Source organism: Grus americana, chromosome 11 (assembly GCF_028858705.1).
Source record: "Grus americana isolate bGruAme1 chromosome 11, bGruAme1.mat, whole genome shotgun sequence".
Classification (NCBI taxonomy): Eukaryota; Metazoa; Chordata; class Aves; order Gruiformes; family Gruidae; genus Grus; species Grus americana.
The window spans coordinates 20,457,367-20,471,633 of NC_072862.1; the positions used below are offsets into that span (position 1 = coordinate 20,457,367).

The window sequence follows — 14,267 nt, forward strand, 5'->3', positions numbered from 1 at the left end:
TTAAATTAAAGAAAAATTGAGTATCTCTGAAGAAAAATGTCAAAAAGGAGCCATGTAATGTCTCTTACACAGTAATTATGTGAGGATGTAATCACTGATGATGGTGTGGTATCAGAACATCTATATTGGTGATGTTTCAAGTGTATTGATGGTCAGCAGCGCAGGATCAGTATTCTTTTCTAATCGATGTCCAGTGCTCGACTTTCTGCATTTGATAATACAGAGTTCTGATTCTCAATTTTGCAGAAGGCTTTGAATCTCTACCCCTCCATGGCTGAGTGCAGCCACTGCCCTGTGAATCTCTGCTTTCATTTTTATCACTTCTGTACATTAGCCAAAAAACCCCACTGGCTATTTCAGCCTATACATAATCCAAATAGATGTCTTCCTTTCCCCAAGGAAAATAAGAAAGAACCAGTAACATTCATCATTAAAAGATGGGAAAATCTACAAAAAGGTATTACAAATGTAGAGTTAGTGATCTGTGTCCAAACGACATTTTTCTGATGGTGTCATCAAATACAAAATACAAACACAAAAGGCGTATCATGAAGAATGACAGCAATCTTATCAAAACAGAGTTTGACAGAATTGTCAAATCTGTAGCACTGACCTCTGTTCTTGTGTAAAATACTGTTTTCAGCTGGTCTCTTTGTGGATGTGCAGGCCTATAATTAGGGTAGATTTCTCTGGAGATGTACTAACCTGAAGTTGCACAGCAGAACACTAAGGATCCCAAAGCATTGCTTCCCTTTCCCTTATTTCTCTGTGATGGTATGGTGCACATGGCAACATTGTTCTTTGACTGTGAGTGTGTTTTGGCAACTGGCTGCACAGTGTTTTTTCAGTCCTGCCCTTCTATTTCAACTCCTTCTGTGTGGACTTGAGGGATGATTAGACTCAAAGCTATGTTTCTTAAGCAGGACTTGTCTCTGTGCTGAACCTGAAAGGCACGAACATGGTGACTGTTGCTGGGGATCCAATCTTAACATCTTTCCCCCTGCCCACCCCATCACTGACACACTTTGAACTTCTTAAGAATGGTAGTCATGTTACTTTGCTGTTTTCCAAAAAGGCATTTTGCAGCTGACAGTTCAGTAATGTGTGTATATATTTTTAAAGGTTAAGGGTCTCTTTGAAGACTTGGCTCTTGGTCTGTCCTGAGTTAATGCCTACTTGCAGATTACTTTTGTGATGTGCGTGAGTTGCTAAATGAAACTGTGACTTTACTCATTAATTACATCATGCATATATGACATGAACAGTGAAGTCATTGAGGGGAAAAAAAATCCAAACCCGTGATTTCTTTTAAGGTGAAGAAATATGCTGATTATTTTGTAGGTTTGTCTTTTTAGAAGTGAATACATTAACTTGAAGCCTGTAAGTCTTGTCCTGCTTTCTGCTTAGCTCAGTAGCAGAGTACAGGATCTGTCTGCTATATTCCTCCCAAAGCCGCCATTCAGAGCCTGAATCCAAATTAATCTTTGTCATATGATGTCAAAACAAAAATAGAGAAACTGACCCAGGAGTCACTAACAGCATGTTAATTCTTCAATAGTTTCCATTATAATGGGGGGGGGGAAGAGAAAAGGAATGAAGCAGGAACAAAGTGAAAGATTTACATGCAATTGTATATAAGGAAGAGAAAGCGCAGATAAGGCCATGGAAACACAGAGCAGGTGTAGTCTTTATTGCAAGAGTGTCTCCTGAAGCAGACGGTTTTAGGGTGCTAAGAAAGCAAATAAATCCCTTTTTGGGTCTAAACAAAGTGTAGAGCTGTAAGGTAAACAGAATTTTCTGCCTGCTCAGGTCTCTTATTACAAAACTCCAGAACTGGTTCAGAAATTTTTCCAGCCTTGTTGAATATATCCCCTAACCTGGAAAGACTTTCTCAGAGTACCACCTTGTCTCTGTCCACATAAATGTGTTCATTTCATTTATAAAATGCATCCATGGAGCATGTATGTCAGCAATGAAAGGTTATCTGTGACACTGGAAAGGAATCGCTCCCCAGACCCAGAATTTAGGACACAATGAAATCGCAGTGTGAAAGTGGTGATATCAGTGTCAGTAATAGTTGAAGTAGTCATCTGAGCACAGCTTTATTGCATAAAGTGTAGTTGTTCTTATTTGATTTTGATTTCAGCATCATAAAACTGGCAACCAAGACTTCCCTGCTGGCCATTAAAGGTAATGATGAAACTAGAGGGAGACAAAGCCTACCATTACAGAATGTGAGAGACCATTTCAAACTAGAACTCAACCATTTTTTGCTTCAAAAATAAAGATCCTAGTTCCTGTCTTTCAAAAATAAAGCTGTACCAATGTTCTCTGAAGACCAGCTCGTCTGAACAACTGTTGCATTTAAGGAAGTCAAGAGATTCTTGCAGGATGCACTGCTGGAGCACTGGTGAGTGATCACAACTCCTCAGTATTACGCTGAAGAAGAAGAGGTGGTTTCTGAAGCAGACAAATCTTCATCTGTTAGTGGTTTTCCAAAGAAAATGAAAAGTGGCACTTTGGTTTTTCTGAGTGTAGTAGAAAGCCCGTGTACCTCTGCAAGAATTGCTGTCTGCTTTCAGTAAGATGCTCCACTTAATCAGCAGACTGATGAATTTTGTGTTAAATTCAGCTTTCAGATGAATAAATGGCTAATACTAAAACCATAAAAAAGCTGCAATGTGTTATATTAATTCAGAGGTGGCAAAAATAGAGAACATGATACAAAGGGATGCATTTGGGAGAATAAATTTTTATAGTTGTTGGTCAGACACATGTAGCTTGACCAGGAGTTTATAATTCCGAAATCAGGAGTTTCATAATAATGCAGTACAATGTGAGTACAAACCAAAAGGGTGTACAGGTGGAGATGCAGATTTTTATCAAGGAAAGTGAATATTTACATCAAAATAAAAATATTTTAAAGTTTAATAAGTGAAGCTCTTAGGGATTTAAGGTCAATAGCAAAGTAGTGAGGATTTGAGATGAGAACTGTGGTTGTTATGTGTACACTTCTCTGAGTGTCACGGTTTTCTGTTGGATAGTCCATTTTTCTTGATATAACAATGATATTAAAAATCGCTTCCCATGCTCATCAATATTTACCATTTTGAGCCACAACAGCGTAACATCCTTCATCCTCCCATTCTTTGGATAAAGCTCATTAGTAAAGAAGACCTAATATGCCTTTAACAGCTGGGGCTGAAACTTAGTCCAGGAGTTCTCAGCAAAGCAGAGCCACATTAATGAAACAACTCTTTTACATCTCAAGTGCAATATCTAAATTGCTGACCTTGAAACTTCTTAGAAATATCAAACTAAATATTTTTTTTTTTCAACTCCTTAAACTATTGCCTCTATTTCACAAATCACAGAATGGCCTGGGTTGGAAGGGACCTCAAAGTCCACCTACTTCCAACCCCCCTGCCATGATGGGCAGGGACACCCTCCAGCAGCCCAGGTTGCCCAAAGCCCCATCCAACCTGGCCTTGAACACTGCCAGGGAGCCAGGGGCAGCCACAGCTTCTCTGGGCAACCTGTGCCAGGGCCTCAGCACCCTCACAGAGAAGAATTTCTTCCTAACATCTAATCTCAGTCTCCCCTCCTTCAGCTTAAGACCATCACCCCTTGTCCTATCACTCCATGCCATTGTAACCAGTCCCTCTCCCACTTTCCTGTAGGGCCCCTTAGGTACTAGAAGGCTGCTCTAAGGTCTCCCAGAGCCTTCTCTTCTCCAGGCTGAATAACCCCAACTCTCTCAGCCTGTCTCCATAGCAGAGGTGCTCCAGCCCTCTGAGCATCTTGGTGGCCTCCTCCGGACTCGCTCCAACAGCTCCATGTCTGTCTTGTCCTGGGGACCCCAGAGCTGGACGCAGTACTGCAGGGGGGGGTCTCAGGAGAGCGGAGTAGAGGGGCAGAATCCCCTCCCTTGACCTGCTGGTCATGCTCCTGGTGATGCAGCCCAGGACGTGGTTGGCTTTCTGGGCTGTAAGTGCACATTGCTGGCTCATGTTGAGCTTCTTGTCCCCCAACACCCCCAAGTCCTCCTCCTCAGGGCTCCTCTCAATCCATTCTCCACCCAGCCTGTAGCTGTGCTTGAGACTGCCCCGACCTATGTGCAGAACCTTGCACTTGCCTTTGTTGAACTTCATGAAGTTTGCATGGTCCCACCTCTCCAGCCTGTCCAGGTCCCTCTGGATGGCATCGCTTCACTCCAGCATGTCGACTGCACCACACAGTTTGGTGTCGTCAGCAAACTTGCTGAGGGTGCACTCAATGCCGCTGTCTGTGTCACTGACAAAGATGTTAAACAGTGCCGGTCCCAATACCAACCTCTGAGGAACCCCACTTGTCATTGGTCTCCACAAATGGATAAACAGAAGCAACTCTTACCATTGTCTTCCTTGTAGGGATGGTGAATTGGTACAGCATGGTACATAACATCTTGAGCTGTCATGTTCTCCATTGCTATGCAAGAACAGGAAATAAAGTATAGAATAAAACATATTCTATTTCTGTGTTGCTTATGTATTGCTGGAAGTATGGGAATTTGTTCTACCCTTAGTATCTCTATTCATTTTCATGTAATTTGTTTTCCCCTGTGGCTAATAAGAGGATCAAGGCCTAACATTAAAATGCGATGTAACAAATGGAAAAGCAAAACTGAGCTGGAGGATGAAAGTGTCATCATGGGCTTTCTGGGGCTTTCAAGCTTGCATAAAAATCCTGAAACAGAAAGGGGTGGAAAGGCTGGGTTTTTCTTTCCCTTTCTTCACCTCTTTCTGTCCTCTCCCTCCCATTTGCTCAACTGTGAAATGCTGCAATGTTTCACAATCACTTTGACAAGAATTGGTACATGGAAACATTTGCATAGTCTTTGTTCATTCCTATGCAAAACATGATTTACTGAAGGTTGTAGCTTGATGAGGTAGCATCTGAATATACGAGCGCCACAAGAAAGGAGGGTTTACTTGTCTTTACCCAATTAAAAGTTGAGTCATTTCCTATAAATACACTGAACATAATGAGGATTTAGGCATGAAACAGTCTGTACTAGCATTTTAAGAACCAATTTTGTATTTTTTGTACACTTGAAATACATGCCAGGCTAATCTTAGAATGCCTTTTAAAGCTTAGCAAGGTCAAATAAGTGCTTTGTGCAATCACACACGTAAGTTGTATTTAACTTTTCATTAACTTTTCAGTGTGCTAAAAAATATGAATAATTCATTTCCCTGCTGTTTTTATGTAACCATATGATAAATGAATAGGAGAGGGGGGAAAAAAGATGAGATATTGGTGAAGCTTTGTCATGTATGCCTACCACTGAGAAACCACTACAACTGCCAACTCAAAGAGCATGCCACTGTATAGCTTCATTTTTATTCAGATCCCAGTAAGTTACATAATTAAAAGAACATTAATCTGTGCTGAGTACATCTACTCGAACACCCCCTTATAATTGTAGAGCTTTGCAATAATTACTGCTTTAGTATAGAGTTTCTGATTAATATATGCCATTGCAGTTCAGTAAAAGTAAGTAATGTGCATCTGTGAGAAGTTTTAAGGAATGGATGAAGATTTGCTGGTAGAAAGCAGAGACAGCAGAAAACTTAGAGAGGAAGCAGCAATAACATAATTTATGAGACCTAGCTCTGCCTGCCTCCTTCTGCTGTTACCAGAACACTCCATCTGTGCAAATACCTCATTCCTTTCTTCATCAATAAAGAAAGTAAGGAAAGAGTCTGGAGTAACCAGAGGTAGCGGGGAGAAATTCTTGATGCTCATCCCAACCTGTTCAATCTTGGAGAGAACAGCTCATCGAATTGCAAATAGGAGGATTTCTGAAAGACTCAGGGACCTTTTAGCCTTACTAGCTGTCCCAGAACTGCTTTAGCAAGCCACCACAGAAGGACTGGCAGACCACTCACCACGATCTTTCCAAATATTATTGTAGCTTTTGTTTTCTGACATATCCCAGTTCATTCCTGCTGCTGGGATCCAAGCTTTCTAGGCATAATTAGGACAGCTAGCTGTGTGTAGTAACCTTTTTAGTTGCCACGCTCAGGAAATATGGCACATTAGATTTTTTTTTCTTCTGCTATTCAGTCAGAAAATCTTGTTTATTTTGGTGAGATATATAAATTGTAATGTAATATATAAAATAATATTTGCCTCATTAGGTAGTGTTTGTAAATGAGGATAGAATATGCATCAGCCCAGAAGCAACAGCAAACTAGTAGCTAAATATCATTTGCATAGGCATTGCAGAGAAACCTAAAACATGCAAATTCCATCTTAAGAGAATAATACTTCTCCTAATGACTTGTTTGTGGTAGGATATCACATACATATAAGAAAAAGTTTAAACCATCTCTAAGACGTAATTATACCTGAAATCTTGGGGGGGGGGTGTGGCTAGGCAGGATATTTTTGTGCAACGTATTGGTATTGTGTGTCAAACGCTGTCTCCAAGGTAGTTTTGATCCATTCATCACCAGACAATGCTAGAGAGAAGATAGTATTTCCAGCATCAGTAAGTCTGGAAAAACTCAGGTCACTCCAGAAAAGCATTTTAAAATAAAATTCATCCTTCTGTGGATCCATGATTAATTAAAAGTCATGTAGAAACTTAGATTGAGAGATACTATGGTTTGGATGCTCTTTGTCAGTAAATTGTTGTTGCTGGTAAAGATCAGGTTTAAAACTTTAAACAACAATTTTCAGTGATATGAATAAGAAAGAAGTTTCAACAAATCTGTTCAATAAGGGTGGTGGAGGAGAGGTTATTTTCGTTCATCTGTATGGGATACAGAAGAGTGGAGGCTGGAAGGCACCTCCAGCATCCCTGCTCAAAGCATGTTCCACTACAGCAGGTTACCCAGAACTCTGTCCAGTCAGGTTTTGAATACCTCTAAGGATGGAAAGTCCACAAACCTCTCCGGGTAATCTCTGCCACTGTTTGACCACACTCACAGTTAAAAAATAGGTGGGGGTGGGGTTTTTTGTTTGGTGGGTTTTTTTGTTTGTTTTGGGTGGGGGTTTTTTATGTTCAGATGGAATTTCCTGGAATTCAGTTTGCCCCTGTTGCCTCTTGCCCTGTCACTGGGCACCACTGAGAAGAGCCTGGCTCTGTCGTCTTTATTCTCTGCCATTGGGAATTTAGCCACATGACTAAAATCCACCCCCCCCCCCCCCCCGCCCCCAAGCCTTTTCTTCTCTTGAGTGCTCTCAGGCTCTCCATATGACAAATGCTCCAGTCCCCTAAACCTCTCCCTGGCCCTTTACTGAACGTGCTCCAGTAAGTCCATGCCTCTCTTGTACTGGGAGCCCACCAGGGGTAATCAGTTGACCCTATACATCTATGCTGATGCAAATAAAATCAGAATTTACTGTCTGATAAAAAACTAAAAGTAGTTTTAAACTAGGAGTAATTTTTTACCTAGAAGTTCCAGATCAATATGAATCAGTATGTTGCTGAAATGCTACAAGAAAACAAAAAGCTGAATGAAAAAAAAAAAAGGCTTGTACTTTTTCCATCCATACTATATTCCATGTCCACATTTTTTCCTTCCTGCTATTTGTGCTTATCACTAGAATACATGTCCAAGATCATTAGACAGATATATCAATTTAATTATAAAACAATGTAAGAGATTAATCTTATTAAAGTGCCTACTTGAGGTGTGTAGTCACCTTAAATACCTCCCCAGGTAATGGAAAGATGCAAATGGTGATACTGAAGAGGTCTTAGGAGACCTGGAATGCCACCTGGCTATACTTACTTCTCTTTTGTTTTATATGTGTGTGTGTGTATGTATGTGTATGTCTGTGTGTACACACACACACACTCTGGAGTCTAGGAAGAATGCTCCAAACTTCAGCACTATAGTTCAGTATAATGAAGATAAGCCTATATAATCATGGTGATATATTAAATGTACAGGTAAGCTCCTGGTAAGAATCCACTCTTTTAAGAATTAAAGCCTGGAGATGAGATCATACACAAATGTTAGGCCCGTACATGCTAAGAATATGAACTATCTCGCTGCCATTCCCATATGCAGTTGACCACATAAACTACTGAGACAGCACATCGTATCAGGCATGCTGGTAATTGTGGGATTAATTTGCAAGTAGGCTTGGAAGTACCGGAGTGTGTCCATGTCTGACAGGAATGCTTATGTTCATCTCACCTCAGAGCTCATTTGTAGTAATTGCTAAGGAATTCAAAGTGACTATTTATAGAGTGCTTTGGAGAAATTGGTACTATATTCATTAGCAGAAGTTTTGGCCAGAAGCTGAAAAAGCAAAAAAAGCAGACTTCAATGTTGATAAATTGCAGAGCAGTCTAACAGCATTGTTAACTTCCTTTTGCAGTGACATGGGTCTCCTGAGTGGATCCAAGGGCTTCCTGATTGTTTTTCCTGGCATCTATGACTTAAAGCAATCACTTGCTTAAAATGCAAGTTGGCAGATTTGCCTTGCCCTTGTGCTGTTTTTTATTAAGAGTTTTAGTATGAAAGGTAAGTGGGCTTCCCCAAAAAATAGCATGAATGTAATTTACAGCCTTCAGTGCAAACAAGATATTTTAAAATGTTATTATTCTCAAAGCAAATGAATTATTCTTACCCAAACAGCAGCAACCTAAATCTGGTATTTATAAAATGACCACTGGGATCATGTCTAGATTCTGTTTGCCTTGCTAAATCCACTCTTATTTGCAACATGAATTCTGTGTTATCGATAAATATTTTCTTTTAGGAATTTTGTGTAGTATTCTTTCTGGAAATTTCTACGGAAACCATTGATGAGTGCTATTTAAATCAATTAGTCTGTTTCCCCTTGGGAAACTACTGTAGAAAGCAAGGACTGACTTCTAAAATTACAGGAATGTTGAGACAAGTTTGCCAATACTCAGTTTGTTTTCCAGTACTGACCTTTAGATGCTGCTTTGTTTTCTCTGCTTTTTTGGATTTTACTCTTACTTCTGAAATGACCCACATCCCAAGTCCAAGGATTTAATTATCTTCCACATTCAAAATCTTTGTTACTAGCACTAAGGATTATGTAAACCATTGCCTATGCCACTCTATCAATATTTTTTCTCGGAAAACAAAGTCAAACAAATAGTTGAAAAATCAAAAGAAAAGAACCATGTTTGAGGACATTATTTGTAATTATGACTACTGTCCTCAAAATACAGCTAAAAGTTGTCTTTTTTTTCTGAACTGTAAAAGAACTGTGCTGTGATTTAACATTCAGTAGTTCACTGCCTTTTGTTTCTCGCATCTACAGTGTTTTCAGGGTTTTTAATTCAATACTGCGTCCACTTAAGCATCTTCCCTCACGTACTTTCTTGTGAATAAATAAATTCAACAAAATATGTGAGTCATTCTTAAAATGATGCCATTCTTACTAAAACTTTTAATTTTGCTGATTTCTCACAGTAATCTGTGAAATGGGTGTTATATAGGATTTTGGATTTTTTTAAAGCAAACTTGCTGCATAACTTAGGAGGATCATCTCAATGTGTTGCAAAAAGGTCTGAATATTGTAAAAAACCTCTTTCTCTCAATTTACTCTATGCATACAAAAGAGTTTTGTAACTGCTAATGAGTTCAGGGGTAAAAAAAGTTATTCTGCCCCCATTTATATACATTATTTCAGTAGATTATGACAAACCAAGTCAGATTACGCACCTGGCAAACTAACTGGTTTCCTTATAGAAAATATACAATCATAATATTACGTTCTCTCCATTTGCCATATTCTTCTGACTCTTTTTTGTTGTGGTGGGTTTTGTATGCTCTTTTTGCAGGCTTCTTGTTGTTGGGGAAGGGAGTTTGTTTATTTTTTAGAATAAAGGTGTTGTGGACACCCTCATCAAGTTCTAAATTTCGCAGAAAATGGCCTTTTATGTCATTTCTGACTAAGTGCTTTTGGGTGCAAGATCATCAACTTTATGTCAAGTTTAACAAATTACTTAGAATTTGAGAATTCTTTTTGCCAGGGAAGCACCAGATTTCTTTTATAGAGAAATCAATTGGTAACTTTTAGTCAATCTTATTTCTAGCCAGGATGACTAGGGTCAGCAAAGGAACGTTGTCCAGGCCCTGTGCCTGGCCTTGCTGCTAACACCAGATGGATGTTGAAGTCCCTCTACTTTTTGCAGAGCTGAAGCTAGGCCATATCAAGGTCATTTCATGTAAGTGCAAATATAATGTGCACTTTGCATTTGACTATTTTTGCTTTGATATTGAATTAGAACTGTGAAATGATGGCTGCAGAATATGCCAATATATCTAATAAGCCTCTGGTCAACTTTTTTTTTTTTTAAACAACGTAGAGGGCAGATTTCTGTTATCTTCTAGTCTTCTCCTGTAGTACATGTGACATTCAAACATTAAATGCAAAAAGCAGCTTCCTCAGGCCGACTGCTATAAAACTTCCTGGTAATGTCACAAAATGTGTTACTGTCACGGCCTTTGACATTATTGTTCTCTTAAAAACAATACAGATTTAGGAATGGTTGGCTTTTCACTAGGAAACTGTGATGTGAGGGTGTGAAATTACTGCAGGAGATCGCATTGGCGATTCACAGGGATATGCTTTCTACTGTATCAGATGCTGGACTTATGCCATAGCTTGGTGGCATACGATACCATGGGAGTTTTTTCTTAATAGCAACAGAGGCTGGGTCTGAACATTCTGGTAATTAAATGTCCAAATTCGTTATAAAAGAGTAGGACTTCATGGCTGCAAGTCAAATATGTTTGCTCCAAATATTCTTCTGGGTCCTCATATTTCAGAAAGCTCTGTACTGTTGTACAACAACTCCTCGTACAACATTTCCGCCTGCTTCCTAAAGAATGATGACAGGTTTTACAATTGCACTTTGCTCTGTTAATCTACGTACTACTACATTTTTGGCAGATCAAGTATTCCTCACTTTCATTCTTAGTGTTGCCATTTGGCACCAACAACACTTCAAAGGTAAACTCTGTAAGTGCATGAGGATTCCTTGAGATGGAAGATGTTATGTATATATGGTATGAAAACATCAGAGTTATGTGCTTTAATACACAAATCTATTTTTAGAAGTTTCATAAAGGATGCTGAAATATGAATAGCTATTTCATTCTAACATAATACAGCCAAACTATGAGTTGTTGAATTGGCATCCATTATCCCCTCCTTTTTAAAATTTCCTTGAAATTCCTCCTCTGTTTTGTTAGTGTGGAAATTAAACTCTAGGTTGTGAAAATTATGTGAAGCTGAAACCTGAGAATTGTCTGACAAGTATAATCCACTATTAGGTTATTCAAACTTGAGACAAGCATAGTGCCGAAGTGTTTGGTGACTACATCATCTCTGCTCCTTTACATTCTTTTGAGAAAGTAGATTACCTCCACTATGCATATATTCCCCCATTAACCAGGAAAATGAGGAAGAATTTAAAGGAATATCTAAACCTCACCTTAGGTGAGAGAATGTGTAATGAATTTTAGGGAAAAACATCATACGAATGGTCCTAGTCTCCAAAACATATTGAGAAGAGTAGATTAGTTGATGCTGTTACTGTTAACATCATGCTTTACCTTGTAGTATTATTAAAACCTATACGTAAGAGGTTGAGTTCCTGCAAATATTGTAGTAAAGAGATCTCCAAAGGAAAAAAGAGATGCTCTCAATAAAAATATGACGATAGCTTCCAAAGCTGTCAGAAACTTAAGAAATTCTGTATGACTGTTTACATGAGAAAAGATTTTTATAGGCAGAAGATCTTAAAATGAAGAAAGCTGCCCTGTCATTCATTGTTTATCACAAGTGATAAACAGCCATGCATGTCTGCTATTTCACCATGATTTAAAAAAATCAGTCACAGGGGCTAAACAGCTTAAGATGGAGAGGAGGCAAGGAAAGTAATCATTTGTTTGTACTGCTCTGGCTTTATTAGTCCCAGCTACAGTAGCTGACCTAGTGAGGATGTTATGATGCGACGAATCATATGCTTGGAAACTGTTCTTCTGTGTAATATTTAAATCCTGAGCTCTGCACTGTGATCCTTAGAGTTTAACAGGTGTGGTTTTGTGTGGAATTCAGTATTTTTGTGAAAACAGTCTGTAGGATGTAATGATTTTATGCAGCACAGAATTAGCAGCCAAATGTGTTTGCATGCAGCTAGTAAGAATGCGCATCTAATGCTTTTCAAATGGTACTCCAATCATCTGCTTTAAATGATTAATAAGCACAAGCTGAAAATAGCACCACATTTACCTAATGTTTGCATGACTATTTTTGTAAACATTTCATTCAGGCTTTCTCTGCCATCTTTCTAAGCATTGTCAAAACAGAAATGTTGCTATTCTTGATTAGTTTTTCTCAGTTTGTTTGATCTTTATCATGACCCAGAGAGATGTAGCACGGAAAGCACCAGAAATGTTGATTCTCAGTTGACAGTGAGCATGTGGTTTAAGATCAAATAAGAAAACTAATCTAGATATTTGCAGAATAGTTACAGGTTTCTAATTTTTTTTCCAAAACTAGTAACTGAACTTGGTGAGAACTACAAGTCTGTATTTTGCTAATGAGCTTGTCTGAAAGCACTACAAAAATACGGTCACAGCTTCTCCCGGTTTTAAATAAGTTAAAAATAGTTTTAAAAGATGTGGAGGGATTTGTACTTTTGTTAAGTTGGCTGTCCTACTTTTTGGTTAAGTTCTTGCTGAGATAAGGTTAAGACTGGAATTTAAATGGTGTTAAGGAAGAAGCCAAGATAGTAATCAGAATATAATTAACAGTGTATCAGCTCTCAAACAAGCAAGCCTGGCCAGCGCTGTTATTCATCAATAACTGGTGGAAGATTTCCAGTTTTCCAAGTAAAACGCTAGTGTGGTTTGCTGTAGCGGTGTACAGGTGTTGTGCGATGTGTAGGAATCCTTTACACTAAACAAAAAATCCATCCCATCTACCAATTTTTTTTTTCTGCTCTTCAAAACTTGCTCTATTTCAGTACAGCTTTGGAGACATTCGGTAACTGGTTTTAACTGTCATGGTAAAAAGATTGTACGGCACAACAGAACTGTGATGAAATCTAGTTTAAGCCTATGTGTAAAACCAGGAAGGTTTGGTTCAATATCCAACATTAACTACTCTGGCAATGTTTCAAAGATGCCATCCTCTTTTTTGGCAACATTGTGAGGAGAAGTACTATCTTCCAATCTCTGTTGTGGTGGGTTTTTGGACTAATTGTCTAATACTGGAGTCTAAGCTCCTCAGTCTATGTAACGTATGTCATCTGTACATTGTACTTCCTTCATAAAGTGAAAATATACATACATTTTTCCCACATGTACTGTGTCCCAGGGTGGGACTCTCCATCTCTCAGAATCAGGGTCAGGCCTTCCCCTTGCGACTTCGGAGAATTCTGACTGAAAACTGTGACTATTAACAAAAAAGAAAAAGAAAAGGGAGTGATGTTGATAAACCTTTCCTAGTGCCAGCCGCGACGAAATTCCCTCTCCCTGAGGCGGGGTCAGAGCCGCCCTCACCTGCACGGTGTCTCTGCGCGGTTCCCGCCAGTGCCCCGACATCTTGCGAGCACCCGCGGTGCGAGAGACAAATCTTAACGTAGTAACTTAACAGTATAAAACTGAGGGAGGGGAAGGGGGACGCGTCCCCAGGGATCCCCACATCTCCTCAGAACGCCCCTTCTCCGGCCCTCTAACTCCTGCGGCGGCCCCAGCGCTCCTCCACGGGGCTCCCAGTCCTGAGGGGTGCCCTGGGCGGGAAGCCAGAGCCGAGGCGCAGGGGTGAGGGCGCCGCTGCGCGCCCCCTGGAGCCCCGGCGGAGCTGGGCGCGGCGCCGGCCTCTCCCCACTGAGGGGAGCCGCAGCCCTGCCGGGGGAGGCGAGGCTCCGCTGGGGCCGGCACCTCTGCGGGGAGGGGAGAGGCGCTGCCCGCCTTCCCCCCCCGCCCCGCTCCTCCCCAGGGCTTCCCCGTTCGCCGCGGCCCCGCTAAGTCTGACGGAGCGCCGCCGCCCACCGCAGCGCAGCGGCCCGGCGCAGGAGGGAGGCGCCGTGCGCGGCCCGACTCCCCGGGCGCCGCCGCTGAGCGGACAGCGGCCGCCTCCGTGCTCCTGTCGGCTCCGCTCGCCGCCTCAGGTAGGGGCGGGAGCCCGGCGCGGCCCGGCTCCCCCGGCGCGTGGGGACTGTGGGGAGCGGCGACCGCCGGGGGCTGCCCCGCGCTGAGGTGACCTTGAGGTGC

At 40.8% G+C, this 14,267-nt stretch overlaps 1 protein-coding gene across 14 annotated transcripts in view; it reads left to right on the forward strand.

Moving 5' to 3' along the window:
- The first annotated feature begins 13,932 nt into the window (after window positions 1-13,932).
- Window positions 13,933-14,267, forward strand: part of ATP2B2 (ATPase plasma membrane Ca2+ transporting 2) — a 427,949-nt gene continuing 427,614 nt past the window's right edge. For 12 of the 14 annotated variants that reach the window (XM_054838305.1, XM_054838327.1, XM_054838309.1 and 9 more), the window contains exon 1: window positions 14,008-14,164. The gene's annotated coding sequence lies outside the window, so the exon portion shown is untranslated. Of the gene's footprint in view, window positions 14,165-14,267 lie in introns of all 14 variants that reach the window. The other 2 variants (XM_054838316.1, XM_054838328.1) reach the window with 1 other exon arrangement.